This window comes from Cydia pomonella, chromosome 17 (genome assembly GCF_033807575.1).
Source record: "Cydia pomonella isolate Wapato2018A chromosome 17, ilCydPomo1, whole genome shotgun sequence".
Classification (NCBI taxonomy): Eukaryota; Metazoa; Arthropoda; class Insecta; order Lepidoptera; family Tortricidae; genus Cydia; species Cydia pomonella.
Genome location: NC_084719.1, coordinates 20,120,924 through 20,134,741, shown reverse-complemented (window position 1 = coordinate 20,134,741; position 13,818 = coordinate 20,120,924). Strand labels below are relative to the sequence as shown.

At 36.2% G+C, this 13,818-nt stretch overlaps 1 protein-coding gene across 1 annotated transcript in view; it reads left to right on the top strand.

Annotated features, from left to right (window-relative positions):
* Positions 1-13,818, top strand: part of LOC133526805 (limbic system-associated membrane protein-like) — a 107,413-nt gene that overhangs the window by 35,961 nt on the left and 57,634 nt on the right. The window lies entirely within an intron of this gene.

Genomic DNA, 13,818 nt, shown 5'->3' with positions numbered 1-13,818 from the left:
TTCCGAGAACTAACACCTCAATATATAAATAAAAAGCGGCCAAGTGCGAGTCGGACTCGCGCATGAAGGGTTCCGTACAATTTAAGACGTATTAAAAAAAAATCTTCTTACTAGATCTTGTTCAACATTTTACCACTTTGGACACACATTTTACCACTTTGGAAGTGTCTTTCGCGCAAACTATTCAGTTTAGAAAAAAATTATATTAGGAACCTAAATATCATTTTTGAAGACCTATCCATAGATACCCCACACGTATATGTTTGATGAAAAAAAAATTTTTAAAATTTTATGACGTATTAAAAAAAAAAACTACTCACTAGATCTCGTTCAAACCAATTTTCAGTGGAAGTTTGTATGGTAATGTATATCATATATTTTTTTTTAGATTTTTCATTCTGTTATTTTAGAAGTTACAGGGGGGAGGGACACTTTTTTTCACTTTGGAAGGTTCTCTCGCGCAAACTATTCAGTTTAGAAAAAAAATGATATTAGAAACCTCAATATCATTTTTGAAGACCTATCCATAGATACCCCACACGTATGGGTTTGATGAAAAAAGATTTTTTGAGTTTCAGTTCTAAGTATGGGGAACCCCCAAAGTTTATTGTTTTTTTTTTTCTATTTTTGTGTGAAAATCTTAATGCGGTTCATAGAATACATCCACTTACTAAGTTTGAAGTACAGCTCTTATAGTTTCGGAAAAAAGTGGCTGTGACAGAATCGGACAGACAGACGGACATGACGAATCTATAAGGGTTCCGTTTTTTGCCATTTAGCTACGGAACCCTAAAAAAGTACGTTCATATCTGCTATTAATGTCTTCAACCATCTGCCAAACGAAATAAAAAGCCTCGAAGGAAATACTTTTAAAAGATGCTTAAAAAACTTTATAACTATGTAAACCTAAATGTATATTAAAATATAGTTTAAGATAAAATATTAAAACCTAGTTTAAGTTAAAAATAATTGTATACCCGAGAAGGGTAAAACTGTTGATACTCATCAAAAAATGTACCTAAGTCATATTCTTGTACCTACACAGTTTGCACAATAAATATTTCTGATTCTGATTCTGATTCTGATTCTGATTCTTATTCTGATTCTGATTCTGATTCTGATTCTGATTCTGAATAGGGTCTAGTGTTATTACTTCCCCGCTTGGGCATTACTCTAGATCTGAAATGACATCCTATATGCTGTGCCTCTCTTTTGGACGTAGTTTAAGGATATGCTCGGTCCTGGTGCCCTGGTACCCGGTACAACTATCCACATCACTAAATTTAATTAAATAAATTAATTTCAAAATTTGATTGACTTAATCAACCGCCTGTCTATATTACCTAACATCTTGTTATTTCAAATGTAACAGGTAACACGTTTGGATATTCTTTGACTGCTTTATTCATTGTTATCAAGTGTATATATATAAATATCTAAGTGTAAGTGATTTATATTGATAGACAATTTGTTTTTACATTTTTACCTCACTCTATCTATCGTCACAAATATCCTACTAAAACAGAAAAAAGGATCTATTTCTATACACATTCAAAGGGAAAAGCAAAAAGATTAGCATTCAACGTACTCAGAAATTATAATTAATTCTTCTAATTAGGTAAGTAATATAATGTAGGAAAAAAGTTAATGGAAACCAGTCAGTCAATCATCAGACCAACAGAAAATCACGATCAAAAGGCAAACCCGAATAAATCTGGGAAAAAAAGCTGTTTATTAATATATTATTATACACGCTACACTCAAGTACTCGCTTTATGTAATCTGGGCCCTATTTTCCGCATTGCTTTGAACACTTTACTATTAAACACCAATAAGTAATCCAGCGAACGTGAATGTTTTGCCAAAATTAGACGCTTGATTAAGCGGAATTGGTCTGCAATACATTCGATTAACGTGTCGACATACTTGGAGTTTGCTGCGTCCCGTATTTGTCAAACGTTTGGCAAATATACTGGAGTTATACTGGATGTACTGGGAAATTATTGCAGTAGCAATGGCTGGATGTTTGATTTAGACGAGTAGTCGACTTCAGAGTGCCCGCTCTGAATGTTAGTTAAGCGAGCGAAATTTTGGGGTAAAACACAAGTGGCGCAATCTTGTAATAGAGAAATTCCATTTTTTCACAGTCCTAAATTTATTTTTATCATGCAGATACGTCCTCGAGCGATGCTACAATTTTTATTATATTAAAGGAAAAATGAACCCCAAAACAAGCCCGGTGGCGGTGGCTATAATTTTTTTTTTAGTGTGGGCACGCACCTACCTACGTAATATTACTGAAGTATTCTTAATATAACGCGGATCTCCGATGCCGTTAAGATAGAACATTCTTACGGTAAATGTCTACGCGTCTTGTCGCTAAGCGGGTTAAACAAAAAAGACGGAATAAAGAATTGCACGCTTCTGGTGAGTTTGGGGAGTTCAATGTTCCGAAAGGTCCTAGGTCTTGCTCGAAAAAAAATTAATCATAGTAATTTACAGTAAATTGAGTTTTTCTTCAGTGTTTATTTTTAGCAGCAGCTCATCTAAGTTAGTCGGACTTTACAAAAGGCAATCTAAAAACAGATACCACAGGAAATGTATTTTATTTATAAAAGGTATTTATCAATCAATCAACTGTCATTCAATTTATTCCAATTCAATTATCCCAAAAAGGGCATTACGAGTTTGGAATATCGACATTTCGGAATATTTGAAATTCATTTTTTTATTTAACGTCGGACTGAAGATTCGGGTTCGGTTTTGGTTTTGGCAGGTTTCGCCCAAAAAAATTATGTGTTAAGATGTACGGGCTTAGGTTCAGTTTCGGTCAAAAAATTGCCGAACCAAAGCTGCACTAAAAGTGTTGTCGGTAGTGTCCGACCGAAGTTTTCGGCATAAAAATCATGTTTCGACCGATAGTTCGAAGTCGGCCGAAACTAGAAAAAACGGAACCTTCGGTTTCGGCAAAATATCCAGTTTCGGTCGGACACAACTTATATTCTTTCGGTTCCCTGACTGAAGAAGAGTAAATAACTGGCATATATTTTTTTTTTAGAACTAGACGTTACAGGTGTAGCAGAGTGTAAAGCCACCTTAATATATAGAGTGTGACGCCGCCTTAACAAAATAGTCGCTGACAGCTATGACATTGACTCCGACACTTTTCGCTATTGACAGCTACACGTACTGCATCTCGCTCCTTTCCTAAAATATGTTACTATTTTTAAGTAAAGGATTTATATAAAATACACCACCATTGAAGACTCTAGACGTTGTTTTATTCAAAACACATAAACAACAAAAAAAAAATATATAAAAATATCATGTTTTTAGAACTGTTGAAAATGCCCGAACACAGTTATTTTGGGAAACAATTTCGATTTCAATTCCAAGGTAGAATCAAAGTGCTCCATAAAATACACCATTTTTAATTTACAATGGACATTATTACAAAGAGCACGGATATACTTTGACATTTAATGTGGTCGGATCACGAGCTCCATCCGAATTTGTATTCGAGGCGTCTCGTTCGAGGTTTTAAAACTTTCTTCCGCGGTTTAAAGCGGAGACGGAACTAACTGGATATAACTGGATATCCTATTCTTTGGCGGCGCTCGAGTTTTATGGGTCAAGCCCAGATCAAGCGGATTGAATTCATTGTGTAATAAAATGTAATGGATACGTAACTATTTTAAATTTTTGATTACAACACTTCAGCAGTGGCAGCACGGTTCCATTTTTATCGCTTGTCACTATGCCCGTCACTTCTACTCTTACATACTTATTAGAACGTGACAGGCATGGTGACAAATGATATAGAGCCGACCATCTTAGCCCTACAGTATGTGATTATTGATATAAATACATATACTTATATGTAGATACATACATTAAATACATGAAATCAGATGAACTAACAAAGCAGAAACACATAGATTTTCCAGTACTGCCAGCAAAGTGCTTTCTTAAGGATTGTTAAAAGCAAACAGTGTCCGTTTAATTTTGACAGGGAGACTATTCGCCGCGAGCTGCCTGAATATAGAAAGAATCGGACATGTAACCAGTTCGGTGAGATGGTATAGACAGAGATAGATTACCAGAAGAGCGAAGCTGACAGACACAAGAGACACATAAAAGTGGAAGACAGATTTTAGATATTCGGGGGACTGAGGGTCGTTAAGAACAGAAAAGAGGGTGCAGAGCATGCGATGTTGCGCTGAATACGAATAGGAAGCCAACCATTCTAAGAGCGGAATGAGGAGACATTTACGGAAACAGTAAACAGAAGGAGAGATTATGATGGGTTAGTTAATTTGTATGTAGTTTATTAAATATCGAACACTCGTACTCATACAATTTAGGTATCTGTATTATCTGACACAAAAGGATCCTATTTTAATTTTAACCGACTTAAAAAAAGGAGGGATTTTTTTTTTTTTGTATGTTACTCGATATCTCCGAGAATCGTGAACCGATTTTCAATTTTTTTTAATCGAACGGGTATAACCCCGAGATGGTCCCGTTGGCACCAAGTTGGGGTCTGATGATGGGATCTTGGAGAAATCGAGGGCACTCTTCAAATGTTATAGGTACATTTATGGCGCTTTTGGTAATATTTGAAGTCGGTTTTATTTTTTGTTAAAAAGTTATAATTATTTGGTTGTAATTGTAAGCGAAGTTTATATTAGTTTTTAAATGAGTCAACATTATAGTTATATTTTATCGAATACCAATTTTATCCAAGCATAGCACTAAATGTCATTAAAATTCACTCTGGACAGTAATTAGACAAATAGTTCGACTAACTAGCACAGTACCCTAATGGTAAGTCGGTTCTGAATTCCCATTAGTGCTTACCACTGCAGTTGACGGTAACAACTAAATACGAGGCAAATCACTTACTTGAATTAATGTGTTTGGTGACAGACGGGATGGAATGTTTAACATAATTTGGTACAGTCGAGTTCACGCACATATTTACATGCTAAAGTTTGAAAAATATTATTACATTTACGCGTTTCTATAATTTATTAGACATAGACAATAAGACAGACAATTTTTGGAACTTTGGCATGTAAAAATTTTTGTCAACTCGACCGTACCTTACAGTGTAGGTATCTTTAAATCTAATCTTTTGTGCCATGATATTTCAATCATATAGGACTCTAATAACAATCCGGTTAGTAATTATATTTCAATTTTGAGCGCAGGCAAGAGGTTCATAAGTGGACAATTGGCTGATATTACGATTATGAGTGATGAGTTCGTCACAAGATGATCATAATTATATGTGATTTTGAAGAAAGGGAATGAAAACAGTGATTATATAATTTATAGAAAAAAGTGAGCATAGACAGCCTGTCATTATCAGTACTTAAAATGAGATATAAGTTATAGTATTATAATTATGTGTTATACTACCATTACGATTCGGTGCTAACATAATGATTATATTATATTATATTATATAATATAATAAAATAATAATTCAGCCTATATACGTCCCACTGCTGGGCACAGGCCTCCTCTCATGTGCGAGAGGGCTCGGGCCATAGTCCCCACGCTAGCCCAATGCGGATTGGGGACTTCACATACATCTTTGAATTTCTTCGCAGATGTATGCAGGTTTCCGAAAAGCTAGTGGTAAATATCAAATGATATTTCGTACATAAGTTCCGAAAAACTCATTGGTACGAGCCAGGATTTGAACCCGCGACCTCCGGATTGAAAGTCGGACGTCATATCCACTGGGCCACCACCATTAATATATAACCACCATATAATATTATATGATACGAGTATTATATTATAATAGGTGATAATTATGGTATATTTTTGACCCCCACATTGCTAGGTTTAAGAAATGCTTGGCTGACTTCCTTTTATCCTCTTTTCTTACTGACCGATGACATCTGCTTTGACTCTCTAAGTTTGTCTAATTTTAAATTTGTGATACATTGTAATGTTTAGATAGTTATTTGTTCTCTGTTTTTTTACTGTAGCTATGACATGGTGTTGAATTAATTTGTAACTTTTCCGCTAACTTGTTAAGCATATTGTGTACACTTGTTTTGGATCCCGTGCTAGTTTTTAAGCCATAATATGGAATAATTGTATGTTTCTCATGACATTGTACGATATCTGTTTAGTGTATCCAATAAAAAAATAAAATAAGATGATCAGAAGATTTACATTGTCTATCTCACCTCACGTTTAAAAATTTTAAAATATTTCCAAAGTAATTTAAACGCGAAACACGTGGACAATTTGCCAACAGAAAATGCACTTAGCGCACACAGAGAAAATCTCAAACAAATTGATAGACTCCCTCCGAAAATAGCTTCCGTGCAAATGCTTTTTATGTGATTTTTTGTCGCCGTAAATAAAATCGGCAGGTCAAAGGTGAATCGACGCAATCTAGAGGGAATGAGTCGGCCTCTTCACTAGCAATTTGGCCACTATTCACTCGCCGTTCGCATCGGAAGCCACATAAAAGGTTACCCACTCTCCTGGCACTGTATTACTGAGGGTGGGCAAGCATTCGACTCGTCCGAACCAGAGCAGCCTGCGCCTTAGATACTCGTAGCAAAAGTTAAAAACCGGAGTCTTATTAAACTGGAGTATCTGAGTAGAACTCTCGGCTGTGGTCTGTGCGGGTGAATAATCTGCTGAATAGTTTTTTACTGCTAAAAAGGCAATCTTTTTATGGGTCATTCTCAATTTATATGACTGCGGTCAGACTCAACTACGGCTAACTTTTCATACATTTTAGTATGGTTTTACGGAGTATTTATAGACGCAGGCACAAATCTGGAGAATGATCCTTATCCCCTAGTTATTATATACTGAAAGTGTGATTTTGCAAGAGTTTCTCTCAAAAATTGGAACTTTAAGCTTATCTAATAACATTCTAAAAATAAAATATTAGCTATTAGCTTTTGCCCGCGGCTTCGCACGCGTACTAAGCAAAAAAAAAGTTCTCACTTTGACCCGTATGTTTGTATGAACGCATGTAGGTATGTATGTATGTCCGCGAGTATTAGATTTAGAATCATGTTCTGAAAAATGCATGAAGTGTTCAACAACTTTGTACTTGTTAAAGTACTTCCTTATGAACAACATTTTTTGCCATGTTTGAAGGTGGTAGCAATAGAACCAAACTTTGAAGTGAACTTACACGGGAGCACGTCATATAGAACTGACCGTGGGAGAAACAGTCCAGTCGTAATATCTATTAGGATAACGCGGGTCTCGTTCTATTCCTCAGAAGCTAAAATAGAACCCTTATAGGAGCACGTGTGGCTGTCTGTCAATCCATTTGTTACAACCAATTTGCTCCGAAACTACTGGACCGATTGAATTGCAATTTGGCAAAAATACTTTCAACATTTTTCATGTCCACAATAAATGTTACAAAATCATTCAATGTCATTTTCGTAAATAACGTCCCAAAAAACAATAAAAAGGCACCCATATTGATATTTAGTCATTTCAACCCCATCGCACCCTAACAGGGGATTTGTATTTTACGTCCACTTCGTTAGATTTTACAATCGTTGTTATTTTCGTAATCAGCGACCCGATAAGTCATAGAAATAATTAATGTTGATTTATAGACTTTGTCACCATATTTCTCCCTTTTAGGGGTTTAATTATCAAAAAACCTGAAACACTCATTTATTGTTAGGAATACTCTTGTAAAGTTTCTAATAAAATAGTCTAACTAATCTTGTTTCCCCATACAAACTTTGGACCCCAATTTCGACCCCTTAAGAAGTGAATTTAAAAACATCCAAAATAACGTTGAATTTCCGTGTGTATAAGATTTTTCAGGCTAAAGTTTTATCGCTGATGATAATCATTAGATAGGTTGTTGCCGTGGGAGTCTGAGAGACCAGGATAGAAATTTATTTACCTTTTATTAAACTTCTTAAAAATCTTAACAATATCATTAAGTTATATCCTGTCTATCTAGGAAAACAGACTAGTTTTAAATTGATTAGATGGTACGGTAACATTCGGAGGTTAACTGCAGCTGCATTACTGTTGCCACATTGCCGTTGCCGCGTTGATATCGCCGCTGTTTCTGTCAATTTCCTTGATAAAATGATTGGACGTCATAATTGTGAACATTACTAATTTTATAGTTCGTGTCATTCACGATGAGGCACAGATTTGTCAAATTTAACCTTTTATTAAAGGTTTACATTACGAGTCAAGGCACGCGTCTTCATGACTAACACGATCTAAATCAAGTAAATTGATAGATGCAGCGCCCGCGTCAAGGCGGCAGCAGTAATGTCGCAACAGTACGCCGCTACCGTCGCATCAGCCGCAGTTGTCAGGATGACGGGTGTATATCAACAAATGGATCTTCGGTATACGTCAGGAGTTAGAGAGGCAGTCATTAGCTAGAACTGGAAATGCACCCACCAACCTGACGTCAGGATGGCGGGCGTCATTTATTTCTTAAATATCTCTGGAGTTTAAAGAGAACATTGCATCAATTTTGGCGCACATTTGGAACATTGCTAGCACTAACACCTGATATATACCGCAGCTCCATTTGTTGATATACACCCGTCATCCTGACACCCACGCCATCCGTACATCACCTTAACTCATGTATTTTAGTTGGTTACACCATGTTAGCTAAGCAAAAATGCTTAGTAATATTATAAGTAGCTATATTAATTTAGTTAGATTAGTAGGATATAGTTTGTATATATTCACATTCTAAATAATGGAAAGTTTTCCATATAAATTTAGTGTTCGATATCAATCGACTAATTGTTGAAGATTCGTATCGCGTAGGTAATGTGCGTTCATTTCTATGATAGCTAAGGCAATTTCATTACAACCAAACTGAATAAAAAATATCCGTCCCAAACGGCATTTGTTTGTCGAAATTCGAAAAAACATTTTGTATTGGGCCTAGATACGCATGCAACGAAGAGAAAAAGCATTGTATCTGGGTTTGCATCATTTTGTAAATGTATTTATTCAGTTCGATTCATCGATGAGGGCTATTAATATAATAATAATTCAGCCTATAAACGTCCCACTGCTGGCACAGGCCTCCTCCCATGTGCGAGAGGGCTCGGGCTATAGTCACCACGCTAGCCCAATGCGGATTGGGGACTTCACATACACCTTTGAATTTCTTCGCAAATTTATGCAGGTTTCCTCACGATGTTTTCCTTCACCGAAAAGCTAGTGGTAAATATCAAATGATATTTCGTACATAAGTTCCGAAAAACTCATTGGTACGAGCCACGATTTGAACCCGCGACCTCCGGATTGAAAGTCGGACGTCATATCACTACCGCTTTTCGGATGAGGGCTTTATTTCTTTACCATACACATACCATAAACTCTCTTTGATTCGTTCAAAAACCGCAAATTAAGGCCAGCATAAAGATTAACTGTTTCGTTAGAACAATTTTTTTACTGTGAAAATATCATGAAGCCAATATTGCGTAATAATAACGTCCGATTTAATGATGACTCAGTATCAGTTGAAACGACGTTTTATTTAAAATGAAATATCAATGGGGTCGATATTTAACAGATGGCGCTATCATAGCTTGCCCTATCAACCCCTAGAATTGTATCAAATTCATGTTTTTGTAGGATAGTTCTCTATGCCCTGGATGCCCTTTAAGCCAAATCTCATAGAACAAAATTAGAGGCTAATGTAAATATTTGGTACCTACCAAATGTTTACATAGATGTCGCTATGGTCGGCATGGTTGGATGGAGTTGGCACTTGCTAACCCTATAGCAAACAGTGTGATCATATGCCACAATGGCGGTCGTGTGCATTAACGTCACAGAAAATATGAGGAGAACGTAATTCTAGTAACGTAGTCTATTTTATAAATACCTTTGTATTCCACTTTGACAGAATAGTGAGTTAAGGTGATGTTCAGATGGCAACTGCAGCTGCATTACTGCTGCGATATTACTGATGCGGCCTTTACGTAAGAGCTGTATTATCAATTTCCTTATTAAAAGGAGTGATGGATATAATGGTGCCAGCCGCAACAGCGTCCTAGCAATGATCGCAGACCGGCTGGACTGCCCCTATTTGAATCACTGTATAAGTGTTCACCATAGATATAAGAAGTAAGGAGATTTATAACGAAGCATAATTTCAACGAGTCTCGCTGTCTCCAACTGTCCCCCACCACATCATTAAAGGCGTGGCCAGACAACCAACTCACGCGCTGTGATTGGCCAAACCGCGCGCTGTAGGAGCCTAGAGCGGCGGCACTAGAGTGAGGACAATTCGATAGAGCTATCGATATTTTACATGTTCTGAACATGACCTTAGAGTTTTGACATTTTTGTTTTAAGTAATAATTGCCATAGACTTAATTTATATTCCTTTAAATTTTTGACCTTATTTACGAGCTAAGAATTTTAAGGTACGTGTAAGGTATATTAGTTGATCCATAAGTTCTCTCACAAAGGTTTTTACTGATAAAATGTAATACAAAGCTTTTAATTTAAAAAAAAAACATGTACCATGATGCGAAAGCTTGTTTATGCTTAACTAATCAAATTGGTTTAAATTTTAGTCATTATTTGATGTAATGTTTGTTTAAATTGTTTACTTTGGGATTGTCGTTAGACGTGAGCGCTTCATTAAAAAAATAGTTTCAGTTTATTATAGCATATTTCGTCACCAATTGAAAGCAATTCCAGCATGTTACATAGAGTTATGAAGAACTGCGAAAGCAAGTTATAGTAAATTATATTGTAAGTATAATGCACCATTAAATAAGCTTTTAAATCATATGTACGAATAATAAGGAAAGAGTAATCATAATTATCAGTAAAAATCTTTCTGATAGAACTTTTGGATCGACTAAGTATAACAATATACTATTATTTTAAACATATTTATATTCTATCGTTATATAAATGAGGTGAAGTGTAACTGGAAACATTTTTCTTGAAAATGATCCAAACAAATAACACTTTTCTCGCTCGTAAACCAGTTAGGGCCCTCTACCTGTAGCATCTATCCATTTTTTTTAAATACTCGAATTTTTCGGGAAACTGAAAAAAATTGCAATCATGAACATATTTGATTATACCTAGTGCAGTTATTCGAATCGTTGCTAAGAACCTGAATAAAATATACTTATAGGTATAAACTATAATGTTATAAATAAATTGTACTTAATTAAATCAGTTTATTTTTTGGCTTACCTATTCGATTTTTAATCCAAATTAATAAGTATTAAATTAAACATTAGGTGCATATAAAATAATTGTAAAATTTTACTTGAAAAATAATTACTTTCATTCACACTATATCCAAACATTTTTATCGATAACGCTCAAAGATCAATTATATGCACGAGCACCACTCTACTTCGCGGTGTCAATGAAGGGAGCGGTTGGCGGTCGTACCAAGATATAATAATGCCCCTGTGAATATCGTTAGCGGTTTAATGCATTGCGCCGTTGCTATGGACACTACAAATAGTTTTCCATGCCAAAGCGTCAATGTAGGATGCATAGATAAATTGCCACGCGTTTGTATGACAACATGGTCTGACTCAGAAAAATCATATGTCACTGGATTTATTTGTTAAAATGTGTGGTTTTATTGACTAATACGTGAAAAAAAATGTGGTATGTAACTCCATGATCCTTATAGTTTTTGGATGCACTCCTATTTCGACACAAAATAACGCTATAATTCGGCATTTCAATAAAATTGACGCGCACATTGTTCAATGACAGCTAATTTGCTACTGTCTTACGGCGGGCCGGTATGGCCACGATGTGGCCATGTCGCGGCGACACGCGCCACGCCTCCTTCAGCCATCTAGTACTTTCTATGATCTGAGGTGTTCACGTAGGTACAGGTGCCAGTAATTGATAAGTACTGACGGATTGACGGGTGTATTTTAATATTTAATTTATAACAAACTTTAATTTAATTTTTATTGTAATGTCTATTTTAATCCTATGTTAATATAATTTGTATTGTGTGGACCATTGTTGTCTATAAATAAATAAATTGATTGATTGATTGATAATATAATTATATACCCACAAAATGCACTGCAAAAGCATGAATTTAGGGATGACTCACGCTAGAACTTTCAGTGTTTGGGCCGAGGCGTCCGACACCTGATCACGACTGTGATCACGACATGCTTTCTATAAATACGGCCCGAATACGGATCGCTCTAGCGTGTGTCATTCTTAAAGGATCGCTCTTTTGCGATTCTGCACCGTTAGCGTATTTTGAGCAGCGGTGTGGAAGGAATGCAATAAAATCATGACGATTACGGCACATCAATGCGATTCCGTACCGTCGCCGTATTTTGAGCAGTGGTGTGGCCGATCCTCTATTCATTATTAAGTTGGAAATTTATTTATATTCAATTCAACATTTTTATTTCGAATAATACAATCCATATTAATGTTAGTTCTATGACACAGCAAAACTTATACATTTATGTTAGTGAATATAAACAGCAACAAAAAAAAAAACGAATTAAAAGCGGCGGAATGCGGCGAGCGGCGACGCATGCAGCCGTACCCTGCGCGCGAGCAAAGGCGAGTCCCAGCGCTGCGCCAGCACGCTTAGAATACTGTTTGGGCTATGGCGAAGACGGTCGGCAAACATAGTTGACGCACTGCAGGAACGCGATAACCAAAACAGCACTCTAAACACATTATTGTATTACACGCGCAGTACGTTGTATGCCCGTTTGGCAGTATTCTTTAAAAAGCGATAGCTTCACTTAATTACTACAACGAGCAAATCTGCGGGCCAGCATGTTACTACGAACACCCAACGCCCTGCGCTCCCTCTCTATGTCATCATTATCTGACATGTTTTGTGTTACCCAGTGGCCAAGGTACTCAAACTTCTGTACCACTTTTTAACCGGTAACACAAAAGGTATGAAACTAAGTGTAAAAATCAGAACACGGTTCCTTTAAAATACTATTCTCTCGTCGCCCAGATTGCATTGAAACATTTAAACCCCAAATACGACGTCGTGCTTGTGACCGCACGTAAAGCTTTCAAAGCTTTTACATTCTCACCCGTCACTTTGCACTTTAATTAGTCCACTAAATCCTGTAAAATATAATTCAGTTAGAGAAATTGTGCACTTCATTTAAGAGAGAAGATTAGTTTATACAGAGACCTCATCAAGTATAAATAAATAGTGTTGTGAATGCTGCCAAATTGTTGTTTAAGCTATATCTGCTAGACTAACAAAGTTGTATTTTCGTTTTTGTTGTCTTTGTATTATTACGACTTTTACAATGTAAAACAAGCTAACCAACAAATTTAAAGGGAATTTATAATACCTACCTACTGCGTCTATTCCATCAACAATGGTGTTGCGGACCTTTGGGAGGCGTGCGTAGAGGCCCTTTTGACACTTTAATGGGTAAGGGGTACGCCAAGCGGATACTGTTCTTGCCCGTGTCATGAATCGCACGCAGAGGCGACACCCGCAATGGTGAAATGAACTGGGCTTTCTTTTTCTTGAGGCTTGGTTAGGTTAGCTTTATTTCTTAGGTGTGAAATATTAAAACGTTCTGCAACATTCTGTGGTAAATAATGAAAAAATATTTGTATCGGTTTGAAGCATCATAAAAGCTGGAAATATTTATTTGTGAAGTTGTGAGCTGCGTAAGTTACGTTAAAAAAACGCCGATTCTGATGTAAAAAAAAAATTAAGTTTAGATTGTACTATAAACACGAAATATCAGAAACGGCCTCAATAATATCTGAAGTTTCTTAAAATCTCAATGCTGCCCTATGCACCGT